We start from the raw sequence: 13,432 nt of genomic DNA on the forward strand, positions 1-13,432 counted from the left end.
TTCACATTTTTGATTGAAGGCATTTGATTCTGATTTCAGCTACGTGGTTACATACTGATGCTTAAAATGTGAAATCAGCTGTTATTCAGAAGATGATTTAATAAGCTAGGCAGGAATATCTGCCAGCGTAGCTAAGTTCAGAAATCAGGCACAGGTTTTCTGCCAAAAGAATTGGGAACTAAGAAACCATAACAAAACACAACTACATCAGCCAGTATATATTGCTGCAGATCAGACCCATATTAAAAATATTTTCTCAATATAACAGGAGCATTTAGGTGTCTTTGAAAAGATTTTATTGAGTTTAAGATAACACATTTTGCATTTTACTGTACAAAATACTGCAATGCCTTTCAATGGATGCCTCTATTTTTGTCCTTATGTGCAATTGAGTTCTTTATGCCTGCAGAATTTTAAAGTAACATAAAGATAGCTGTATATGTACAGAATATCTGTCAAAGGATTTGGCCTTTGTTGTAACAGCCATGAGTTTGCAGGATGCACATGCAACCATCTGTACCTTTCCTTTAAGTGCTTATCTGTGTGATCCTTCAAAAAATTAAGCCTATTCTTAGAGTTACACAGATACATATTTTTCACTCATATGTAATTGGTGTTTAGAAAATAAAAGCTGTTATTCTCAGTTCCCATCTCTCAAACAATTTAGCATTTTCAAAGAAAATATATACTTTCTAAGTGAATCCCAGATCCCTCTAACTAAATATGTTCCATTTTCCTCACATCTTGAGAATTTTATTCTGCTTCTTCATTGACAAGCATAATGAAAAAAGTGGCATAGCAAGAGCTCTGCTTATTATTTGCTTTGATAGACATAGCTGGAAGGAAATGTTCTAAGCTCCAAGCATCTCAGGTAGCCATTTTAAAAGGCAATATTTACAGAGTGCCTCTCTGAGCTAGAGAAAAGACTTAAAATTCAAAACTCCTATCTGATAACATCCTGTCCATTTATTACAGTTTATTTTGCTAAGACTTTATATGATGATACAAAACAAATATTACACAGTTGCAATTTTTGGGTTGGAAATTTTGTGTCGGTTCTCATTGCCTATAGTTTCAAATTCGTCACATTTTATGACAATGCATATGAAGGTTTCTAGCACAAAATCAAATCTTTTTGTCATAATCTCATCGCCATAATATCATCACCTTTGGCAATCATGTCTGACAGTTCAGGAAAATGCAGATTGCCATCAAACCTACAAGGAAGGAGCCCTCAGATGCCAATGCATCCTTAGGGCAAGGAGTCAAACTACCAAGTTTATTGCTTTTCAAGTGGTCATATCCCTTTGGCATTTTTCCCAGTCTTTCTCCTCCCTGAACCGTAGCACACAGTAAAGAAAATAAAGATGTCATACAGAAAAATTAACATTAGTATGTAGATTTTTTTTTTTTAGAAGCCTAGATTCTGGATTTAGATATGCTCTAGATGGATGACAAATTATACTATTAATTTTCATACCTTTTCCTTCAAATTACATATTTTCTTGAGGCTGAAACTGTATTTGTATTTGGTTTTGTACCCTGACTCTATTTTTTGAGGAATTCAAAATTACCAATTGTTAAATAAGTTAAAATGAAACATTTTGTTTAAATAGATGGTGGAGGAAAAAAAACACAAATAAAGCAAAACTAAAGTGGGCAGTGTAAGGAATTGAAAAAATAGGAAAATTTAAATTCAGTGGCAGGATATAAGAATCATCTGTGCATATTATACAATTGTTAGGTGCTGTTAAAGAACAGAATGATCCACAGTGCCTATCTGAACACTAAGAAAAATAGTTGCCTGACAAGGTCTACCCTGTCCAGACATGAATGATGCCAAAGAAGATAAGAATATGAAATCTATAATATATACAGGAACTTCAACATCTCAACCCACATGAATTTCCCCAAAGCTCTTCGTCTGAGGATGAAATAAATCAGCCAGATTAAAGAAAGATCCACTTCCTTTAGTATTTTTCCACTTCCACAAGGGAAATACCCTCTATTCCCCCCAAAAGTCAGTCTTAAAAGAGGAACAACAGTTGATTTTTGTATCTTGAAGGCAAAAAATTGCTAGTGACCAATAATTGCATGCCCAGTCAATCATCAGCAATGTGTAAACACCAAAAGCATAAGATTCATTAGGATATCAGGATAAGAAATATTTCTGAGACAGAACATGAAAAACAGAAATTCACTGAGGATCAGAGGAAGAAGTTACGGACAGGTATCTATTTAAAAACAGATAATCTTCTCCTCTGTCTTTCAATTGAATATATTCTCATGTATTAAATAAATCTTCATTGGTGAGGGTTGGTTTTTTAGGGTATTTTGTGTTTAGAGCAGCTGTTGCAATCTTTGACAAATGCAATACTGACTCTGTGATGGATTCAAGTCTGTTGTTCACTGGCAACTTTGAGTTTCCTAGGAGTGAAATTAAATAAGGATAAACTGAGAAGCACAGCATGGGATAAGAAAAGGAGATGAGAAGAAAGATGAAGATACCAGAGAGAGGTGAAAATCTACAATTGTATTAGCAATTAATTCATTATTAAGAGCAGACTTTCTTTTCTGATGTCATAGTTTTGCATTGTAAGGTAATGAGAGGGTTTCAGAAGAAAAACAGATAAGCAAATACTACAAAGTTGAAGTGATGAGATTAAAAAAAATTCAATTATTAACCATTATACCATCGTGTATAATCATGTTATTTGTACGTGACTAGAGGACAACATGGTCTCCAGGGTCATTAGCAAATCGTAGTAATGGGCTAAATTCTGAGTTACAGAGATTATGCCTCAAAACCAAGCTTAAACTTGTAAAATGTACTGCTGTATCATAAGATGGTACATTGAAGACTGTGTACATACCCTCATACAATCAGAACCCAGATCACACAGGCACCCCTCAGGAAGATCAGAGCTGATCCTATCTATTTCATCATTCCTTAAATTGTTTAGGTCCCATCCTAATACAAGCAGTAAGCTTTTTCATTCCTCTAAATTCTTTTATTCTTATGAAGTTCATTCCAATAGTGAATATTTGTTTTTGCAACCATAGTGATAACAGATAGTTACTGGACACAGTACACTCAAAGTATTTTCAACTACTCTTTTTGAAATTTGACTATATTAGGGTCTGTCTGTGGTAATAGTGCAATAAAGATACAGCACTGATATAATTCTTACATCAGTTTTCAGTTATGACATTAACAACTGTTCTGTTTAAGACTTTTCAGAAGTTATGAAGACAGATCATTCTTTCATCTCAGAAAATGCAGTTTCCCAGTATTTTCTTCAGAACTTCACTTGTGCTTGAACTCTTCTGGGAAGAGATCTACAGTACCTAACACACTCTGTGTGTAGGATTAATTACCAATATTTTGTTTTACATGACTGAAATAAGTAAAGAACTTTTCTTGAGGGCACATTGATATAGGCATGAAGGAGAATTTGTACTACTTTCACAGAAAATCCATTTCTTTCACATGACATGAAAGGCAGGAAAAGTAGAGAATAAAATATGAGGAAGGAAACAAATGTTTCTATTTTGGAAATAAAGTTGAGTAGAATAGATTTTTATGGACCCAATGAGATTTTGGGGCAAGATACGGAATCTAGAGATATTAAATTATTCTTACATGTTTCTATTTTTTTATATTAGACTGTCTTACACATTCTGTTTCTTGAGTGTGTGTGTATGTATATGTACATGAACATACATTTGTACACATGATATACATATGTACATATGATAGACACTTCTCACAAGCTAATGAAAGCTGAACCTATTTAGCATGAAGAGTACCTGATCCAGCAAGCAGCTTTCCTAGCTTTGTAGTGTGCCACTTGTGTATGGCAAGGAATAAAGCAGAATTGCAATTAGATCTGTGTAAGTAATGGATAATAGATCTCAAAACTAGTAATCAAATTAATCAGGTAAAATCTCCAAGGAATCACTTCAGCAAAGTAGGTGTATAGCATGAAAAGGTGAGAAATAGAAATAGCAAAGAGAGATCGAGAGCTTTAATGAAAGGCATAGCAGAGTTAGTAGTTCCTTAATTGGGCCCATGTTAGGAAAGCAGAGCAGAGAGGTTGTTTTGTTTGGATGAGTGAGAAATTCTGGAGATGTAAGATCAATGGAGTGTTAAAAGTTTGAATTTTGGTAAGTACAGTAAAGGCTGTGAGCTGGCTAAAGAAAAATAGAGTACGAAATGTCCAACTAGAAGTTTTAGCACAAAAGGATTAAGATTGAACTTGATCTTCCTCTTTTCACTCCTCAGTACTTATTGTACTAGTTTCTTTGCAACTCACTTTACCAAGTGAGTTTCTGTTTTTCCTCCTCATATATACAATTGGCTGCTTTAATTTTCTTTTGTGAGTAGACCAAGTAAAAAGCATCACATTAGAAGATACTTACCCTGCTGTATTTGAAAATACAATAGCCACAGATTGGAAAATGACAAAAACATTAAAGCATACCTTAAGGAGGAGCAGCAACTCAGCAGTATCAGGCATATCACCCTCTCCAGATTTCTTGTGGTGTTTGAAATTAATAGGAATTGTTTAAAAGTGGACTAAATTAGTAGTGTAAAGTAAAAAGAGAAAAAATTAATCTGCCTGATATATCTCGGTGTGAATTCTTAACAGCAAAATGCATAGAATAGTTATAATGTAAAATGATAACCCCTCAGCCTGCCCAACCCCCAAACTCACGTTAAATTCCTGCCATAATACAGGCAGAAAAATAATACTTCCAATAAATTTTATTTGTTTGAATGAAAAGATAATCTTATCTGGGGGTTGGAGTTTTTTAATTTTATTTAAATTAAGAGGAAAAAAAACCTGGTATGCAGAATGTTTCTCTTTTAGATCTCTAACTGACTATAAGTCTGGTATGATGGTAATAAAAGATTATCATCTGGTTTATGACCTTTGCAAAAGGCACTAAGTGGTCCAAATGCATGTTTGCCTGACCATATCACAAAAGCAGCTGCCCTGCACAGTATTCTCACCCTGAAAAAAAATTGCTTCCCATGGAAGTCAGTGTGATGATGAAAGCTTTCCAATGAGCATTCATGCAAGGATCAGTGCAGAAGGGGCACAGTGCTGATCAGCTCTCAGATTTTCACTTAATCATTCTTCAGTCATTTAGCTAATAAATTTTTAAGAGGAGGAAAATCAAAGCCTGGGTGCAAACACAGAAAAAGATTATTCATTCTGGAGCTGTGAATGAATATTCAGATAATAAGACACGTTTCAGTCCTACTCCCACAATATTAACCCCCTGGCATTTCTCAAACCTGACTACTCTCTCTTGGCAAATTCCTTGAAGTACAAAGTTGCAACCTTTTCTTTTGTTGAATAAAATAAAAATGTTTTCTCAGATTTTTTCTAGGCAGTTGTTTTCCAAACTTGCCAAATATATCAGCTACCTCCATGATTTCCATGCCAAGGTTGCTCAAAAACCATCCTCGAGACATAAGTAGAGCTCAGCAGCTCCTAAGGGGTTAAACTTGCTATTCTGAGCTGAGTCAGGTTCACTTTGTATGTTCTGCAGTGCAGTGGAAGTTAATTCATTCTAAAGCACAGAGCTTTCCAGCAACATTGTTAATATTATAATGTTCCTTTGCTGCAATGTCCTAGCTAGTTTATTAGATGAGAGAAAAATACAGATGTGCTGACAAGCAGAGTTATACCTACCCACACTGGCCAATTTTTTATTAAAATTACTTTAAACAATTTTTATGCAGAATTATAAGCTCCTTTAGAATTCCAAAGTAGTTATTTTGATTTTTAGTAGTACAGCTGATTACATTTGATATAGACTGTTGTGTGTTTGTTTTTTCTTAACAAAAAGGCATGCTTTTCTGATTGTGTGAGGATATTTTTTTCTCTTTTTTAAGCTGCAGCAGAATTTTCTGAATTAAAAGGTGATTGGGTTAGATGGGTGGTACATTTAAAGATAAAGAAAAAAAATAATATACCGAAATAGTAACACAAAGACAGACATTATGTCTGCTGTTTCTAACAGGAAGGCAAAACAATCCAATAGTCCTAGAGTGATTGCTGGGGAAAATACAAAACCTGGTTGATCCCACATGCAATATCTATAATGAAACAAACAAAAAAAATTCCTGACATTTCTCTGCAGAATGGAGAGAAGGTTGACAGCACATTCAAAGTCTAATGCACTTATTGGGCAGTCTCTTTCCTATCTGAGCTCTAGCAGTCAGATAAAGGCAGAAACAGTTTATTACAGTATACAAAGGGCTCAAAGAGAGTCATCTCAGTGGTTAAACTTTAGCAGCAGACAAACTGGGAATAAAGGTACCAAGACAGATTTAACACCTTTTTTTCCTTTTCACTCAGCACAGCACTGAATTCTAGTGGCTTTTGCATTATTTAAAGCCTACTTTGTGCCTGTATCTTGTTGGATATTTAGATCCCCTTGATGTGTGTGAGGCAGCTGACTTCACTTTCCTCTCAAGGCCTTACCTTGAGCTCCAAACACACAGACAACAATATCATTACTATGGAATTGATACACCTGAAAATCCACACAAACAACTAATGCCCTGCTTACCTGGCAAACTACCTGGCTTATCTCTGAGAAGTGCCTGTCATCACCTCCAAAGGCTGAGCTCTTTGTAAAACCCACCACTGAGGAGAGTGCAGCACAGCCACTGCACTTTGCACAAGCCCATGTGAAATGAGAGCAGGAGCACAAATGCCAGGTTTAGGAAATGTGGTCTCTGCTCAGCAGTCATTCTGGTTGGGGTCAGTGCCAAAATCAGTGCTAACTCCAAAGGCCAAGCTATGAATGGGCTGAAGGGAAGGCAATTCAGATCACAGGAAATCTTGAACAGTGAAAGGTGGGGATGTGTTTGCTCTTCGTCTCTGTTACCTTTTGACAGTCCTCTTAGTTGACATTAGTTTTACAGACATGCTGCTTTCCTAAACTATCACTGTCTTTGGAATATAACTGTTTTTCTAGCACCTCAAAATCAGCTTCAAGGCACACTTGTAAGGCAGTATTCATATCTTCCTTGGTTTCAGATTTTGAGAGTTCAGCCAGATGATTTGATTTGACTGCTCAGGACACAGAGAAACTTCTATTATGTGTAAACCACTCACATTTCTCAATTTCTGAATTGATATAAAAAGGAATGAAATAATGCTAAATATGCTAATAATGCTAAATAATGCTAAATATGTAAAACTAAAAATAAGGATTTTTTTTAGAAGTGAAAAGGGGGGAAAATCAGATATGTTGTAGAATCAGCTTATAGTCTTGAAATAGTTATAATTTCCCTGAAATAGAGACAGTTTATCGTTCTTTATCCTTAGGCCTTTGTAAGTATGATCATACAGACAGGCAAGAAAGCAAGTGCAATATTTTAGAGGTAAGAGAGTAAGATATTTAATTGCAACAGGAAAATAGGAGACACGGAAGGAACAGGATGTCTTTAGAAGAAAAGACAGAGCAGATGACAAGAGAGACTCTCATGGGGAAGAAAGTACAAAATAAATGCCAAGAAGTGAGTAAAAGAATAAGAAAATCCAGAAAGTGACACATTAATGATATATCGAATGGAAGATGAAGAATGCTGTCCCTCATGTGGGGCATGTGAATAGGAAAATACTGGATCTAAAATTTCCCTAAATTGAAAAGTTATTCTTTGTTTTCCTGAAAGTCTCCTTTTTTAACCATGCTGACTGCCTAGGCGTCTCTGGACTGACCTTCTTTTCTGTTACTTCTACCAGTTCTTAGAATTATCTAAGTGCAGCACAATAATCTTGAAATGACTCAGTGTGTAAAATTAGCTGCCTTGTCTATATCAGGGAGAATGGTGATTCAAAGACGCTATAAATTTGATCTTAGCTGGAGATTTCTCAGATGAACAAGCAGAGACAGAAATAAAGTTGGCTAAGAAACCAGTCTTTCTATATCATATGAACTTAATCATGGTGAGTAACTGTGAAAATCTAATTAAAACAGTACTTACAGAAGGAGTAATCATAGACATGGGAAGGCATGGCTAGCATACCAGTTCTTGGTCTTTGGACAGCATTATAAATGTTCAGCAGGGAGATTGAACTAGATGATGTTTAAGGTCCCTTCCAACCCAAGCTACTCTATGATTCTTTATTTCTATGTTTCTATGATTCTATGTCCAAAAATGAGAATCTGACCACATTTTCAAGCTCTCAGGTTCACCGTGCATCCCAGGCACGTGCCAGCAACATATGATGGTATGACACATGCCTTTTGAAGCTAGAGCTTTCAGAAAGAGGAAACCAACACCTCATGAACTGGATCAGCTTCAATCAAGGCCCCAGTATCTGCATATATTTACAAGTCCATTCAGATGCTGCTTTTCTGTTTTTTCTAGTTTGAGGTTGTTGTGGTAGGTTGACTCTGGCTGGATGCCAGGTGCCCATCAAAGTTGCTCTATCACTCTCTTCCTCAGCTGGACAAGGGAGAGAAAATATAATCAAAGGTTGAGATAAGGACAGGGAGAGCTCACTCACCAATTACCATCATGGGACTCAACTTGGGTAAATTAATTTAAATTATTACTAATCAAATAAACATACAATAATGAGAAATAAAACTAATTTTTAAAACACCTTCTCCCCAACCCCTCCCTTTTTCCAGAACTCAGCTTGACTCAAGATTTCTCTACCTCTTCCCCACAACAGCACAGGAGAATGGGGCATGAGACTGTGGTCAGCTTATCACACATTGTCTCTGTTGCTCTTTTCTCATCACTCTGTCCCTGACCCAGCATGCAGTCCCTCCCACAGCAGACGGTCCTTCATGGACCTCTCCTGGTCTTCCAAAGGGCTACAATCCTTCAGGAACTGCTGCAGCATCAGTCTCTCCCATGAGCGCAGTCCTTCAGGAATAGACTACTCCAACATGGGACTTTGAGCAACCTGGTCTAGTGGAAGGTGTCCCTGCCCACGGCAGGGGATGATTTTAAAGTCCCTTCCAATCCAAACCATTCTATGATTCTGTGATTCCAATTTATAAATTCCATACATTTTGTTTTTTCACCATACTGATAATATTTATTACATGCAGGAGTTGACATGTGATCTTCTGTAGCTTTATTTGTTAACAACCATTTTTGGTTTGGTAGTGCTTTTTCTCTTACAACCTGTTGTTCAGGTTGAACTTAGGCTCATAGACATACCAGATGAGAGAGACCTTTACCCAAATACTGTGGTTTTAATATAGCTAAATGCAAAATTAGAAATTCAGAGGCAAAAAAAAAAAGATGATTAGAGGGAGAACCAGAGGGCATATATATATATATATATATATATATATANATATATATATATATATATATATATATATATATACTGTAAAGCTATTAAAGTATAGTGGATATGTGTTGCATATGAGTTTGTAGGTGTTATGATGGAAGAAGGGATAAGTGATGGGAAAAGTAATTACAAGTAGTCAGGTAACAGTCTGATGTACAATTTCAGTGAATTTAATAGGAAACCTATCCTTAATTCCACAGTTGATAAAATTACAGACATCGGAGAGGAAAATTACAAAAAGATCATTGGTCCTGAGAAGATACCTCATAGTGAGACATTTAAAGTCTGATTTATTCACTTTAACAAAGAGAATTCTAAGTTCTTGATCACAGACCCTAGTACTGGGGAGAAAATAGTAGATACTAAGAAGTAATTTAATATAACAGAGAAAGGGATAACAGGAAAAAAAGAGCTCAAAGCATAAGTCAAGCAAAATTCCAATTAAAAACAAAGTACAAATGCTTCTGAAATAATGTCATAAATTGTTAGAACCAAACCTTAAGAGGAATGGAGGCTTTTCTGTCTCTGCATATCTTCAAATAGATACCCCATATTTGAGCAAGAAAGATATTTTAGCAAAACACAAAAGTGTTGGGCTTGATATGGGGGAAGCTGAAAGAAACTTTATGACCTATGATTTACAAGAGGTCAGATTAGACTATCTAATAGTCCCTTCTGACCTCACATACCGTGAATCTATGAATAAATCTATGAAATGTTGAGGCGACTCACACACTTCCTTGGAGAAATCCATTTTCTCCTTGTCTCTAAGAAAAGGCAGGTTCTCCAGTGCTTTGAGGGTAAATATCTGCCCTGGTCAAAGCTGCCTCAGAATTCATCATCATAGGATCGCAGAAGATGTTCAACTGGAAGGATGACTCAGTACAAGTTAGCCTGTCATCTTGCACTGATTTCACACTGACTAGTTATATCAAATATCTGTGCTGGTAGCTGTCATGATTCTGGCAACATTTGGTTAAAACACTAATTGTGGCAACCATTTCTGCTTCTTACATGATTGGGATTGCATATCTTCTTGTTGACCCTGTTCCATAGGCCATTCTTCAGTCTCTATCACTCTTTGAAAGTTGGTACCACAGCAGTTGTGTTGGAGCTGTCTAGTTCTGACCTAATCAGAGGAAACTGTGTTGATTTTACTGTCTGAAGAGAAATGTGGATGATAGCCAAAAGGATGAAATCAATCCAAGCCAAACTCTTAATGTCTCTCAGAGTTCTGAGATAGGAAAAATAGCAAACCTTTATAAGTAGAATAATGGGCCAGATAAAATGAAAGAGAAATCTAACTTAATTCCAGACACGACATCCTACATAGGTGTTTATAGCAGAAAAATAGAGCTCCCTGAATGGAAGATTTCTAGGGAATATGGACAAAAAGATAAAAATACTGACAAGTTTTAATCAGAGAGCTTGTAAAGTCAAAAAGTGAGCAAAGCTGGGTGAGAAAAAGGCACTTCTGGGATAAATATGATGCTCTGTATTTTTACCAGAAGGACATCTTTTAATTTCCAACAGGAATGTGGTTGTTTTTCTCAGAGAAAACGGTGAAAGTCAGTAGCATCTGAAATTTGCTCTATTCTCTCAGGATGAATGCTTTCTTGGGATATGAGGGACAGGGAGCTGATTTGGAGAGATATTGCTTATACATCTATGAGCCAGCTTTGGTGCATGGGTTTTTTCAGCAGGTTTCTGTGTAAATTTTATAGCAATGTATCACAGTTTGTTTAGCAAAGAAGTAATAAAGTTAAAACCATATCACTGGGAAAAAAAAAAAAATTTCATATGTCATGATTATGAATTTGTGTTTAAGATGTTAACACCTCTATATATTCTGCAATAATGATTTTACTCTTTCTTATGACCAGTTCCAAACCCCCAGAGTGTTTTTTTATACCCTAAAATATCTTCCTTTGCTATTAGAGATGATTAGTTAGGAAAAAGAGGGAGCTATTAATTCAGTAGATGTCACACAATCTTGATTACAGACAACTAGTAAAGCAGACTTCTTATCTCTAGCAAGAGGGAATTGTACGGATCTGAAAAGTTTTTATCATTTAAAAATTTAAAAAAATTAAAAAAAATAAAAAAAGGAAGATTTCCATTTCTTTACTATTAATCCCTAGAAAACTGCACAGCTCATTTTAATGCCATGCTAACTAAATGGAATTAATTTGACAGTGCCCATCCTTGAACCTCCAACCTTGGGATTTTGTAAAGTAAAACAATTGTTTCCCTTGTCCTCCACCTTTCATTTCTCGAAATGTGTTCTCTGCGCATTTATCTACAGGCAACCTGAAATTTCATTTCCTTGAAATTTCTGCATCCTATAGTTAGATAATTGTGTTGTATTATTTATCAGGAGCCAACTGTCTGTTCACACTCTGCAGACGTAGACAAAGACGTGTCCTGCCCTGAGGAGCTTGTAGACTAATTTAAACACTCTTATACCATGAACAGTATACATATTTAAGATAAAATCAGCAGACCTGGTGTTGTGATTGATCTCAAATACAGCTTAGTATTATTGATTTAAAATGTACTACTTATATGACTAAATTGTAAAGTGCAAAAGTGCCTGCAAATTAAGTTCTTCAAGTGCTGATTTTTAGATGTGACATGCAATAACTGTATTATATTTGATAAATGAATGATTCCAGAATGCTTGGTAAAAATATGCTACAAAGAATGGAAATGAAATATTTATTCAAAAAAGGTGATCAAAAAAGGTGAAGAATCATAATTTGGGATTTTTTTATGAAACCAAAATGTCTCCCTTCTAATATCAAAATGATTGATTTATTCAATCGTCTTCAATTATCAACATTAAAAGGTAGTTAAGACACTTCTAGTGGAAAATTTAAAATTAAATTTCTTTGGCTTTATTTTGAGTTTAGAATTTGGAAACTGACAAGCAGCCATTTTGTCTTACGGTTTCAGTGAAGTACAGGGTGAGCAAGGAAGGTGCAAGAATTTGTCTCTTTCACTCAACGATACAGAGTAATATCCCTTAAAAGTGAGATGAAAAGGTGTAGAAGAGTAGAGAACAAAGTGGCTGAATGTGGAGACAGAAGGAGCCCCGCTCTTGCCCATCAGGCAGTATGGAACAGGCTCCCCAGGGAAGTAGTCACAGCACCAAGACTGACAGAATTCAAGAAACATTTGGATGATGCTCTCAGGCACATGGTGCAACTCTTGGGGATGGTCCTGTGCAGGGCCAGGAGTTGGACTCAATGATCCCTGTAGGTCCCATCTTCTGTGATTCTTCTATGTGCAAGCCTTTTGCAGCGTTTCAAAAGGACTCAGCAACATTCCACTGTTTCAGTAACTGCTGTGTATCTCAGAGGAAAGGACAGCGGCCCTTGGTCTTGTGTAACAAAGCACAATCATGTTAGAGAAAGCTGCTGTGTTTGTGGTTTACCACTGCTTCCTATGCCACCTCTCATCAGTTTTTCATCATCTAATGCTCTTTCTAATATACAGAAGTTGTATTTACACTGCAATCTAGCACACCACTGGGATCCAAAATCTTGTACTGAATGAGCTATCTCCAATACTGGAAAAAAATACAGTGGCAACTCCACAGCAGGAAGGTTGGGCTAAATAGCATCATTAATAGGAGGGACTAAGCACCTTGCTGTGATGTTGCAGTACCTTACACGCATACGGTGGTTCAGAGTACCCCTTTACTTCCCCAGCTACTCAGGTCATATTATACTGTGCTTCCCATGGTATCACAGAGATCTGATCTCTCTTTCTAGCAAAATGAGGGAGTCCAGACTTCACCACCTCAGACTACAGTGACAGAGCATCTGAAGCAGGAGTGTCACACAGGAAGCAGGCTTGCAGTCAGAATAATTTTGTCTTCAGTGGCCTTTGCTCCCAGCTGGCTGTAGTATGTTTGCAACAATATTTTTGCTTGTTTTGAAAAGGTTCCACTAAGATGTTTGGACTTAGCTTGAATTCTGGAGAGAATTGGTACAGTCCATTTTAGCCCTTGAAAACACTCTGTGCTTCTTTGTTTTTTCTCCTGAGCTAATTTTTTTCAATACTTGCCCTGGAATTGCCTTTCATGT

The 13,432-nt window shown here is 36.3% G+C and overlaps 1 long non-coding RNA gene across 3 annotated transcripts in view; it reads right to left on the reverse strand.

Annotated features, from left to right (window-relative positions):
• LOC108504516 overlaps positions 1 to 13,432 on the reverse strand; it is a 93,881-nt gene that overhangs the window by 41,736 nt on the left and 38,713 nt on the right. The window lies entirely within an intron of this gene.

This window comes from Lepidothrix coronata, unplaced genomic scaffold, assembly GCF_001604755.1.
Source record: "Lepidothrix coronata isolate B3197 unplaced genomic scaffold, Lepidothrix_coronata-1.0 Scaffold166, whole genome shotgun sequence".
Lineage (NCBI taxonomy): Eukaryota > Metazoa > Chordata > Aves > Passeriformes > Pipridae > Lepidothrix > Lepidothrix coronata.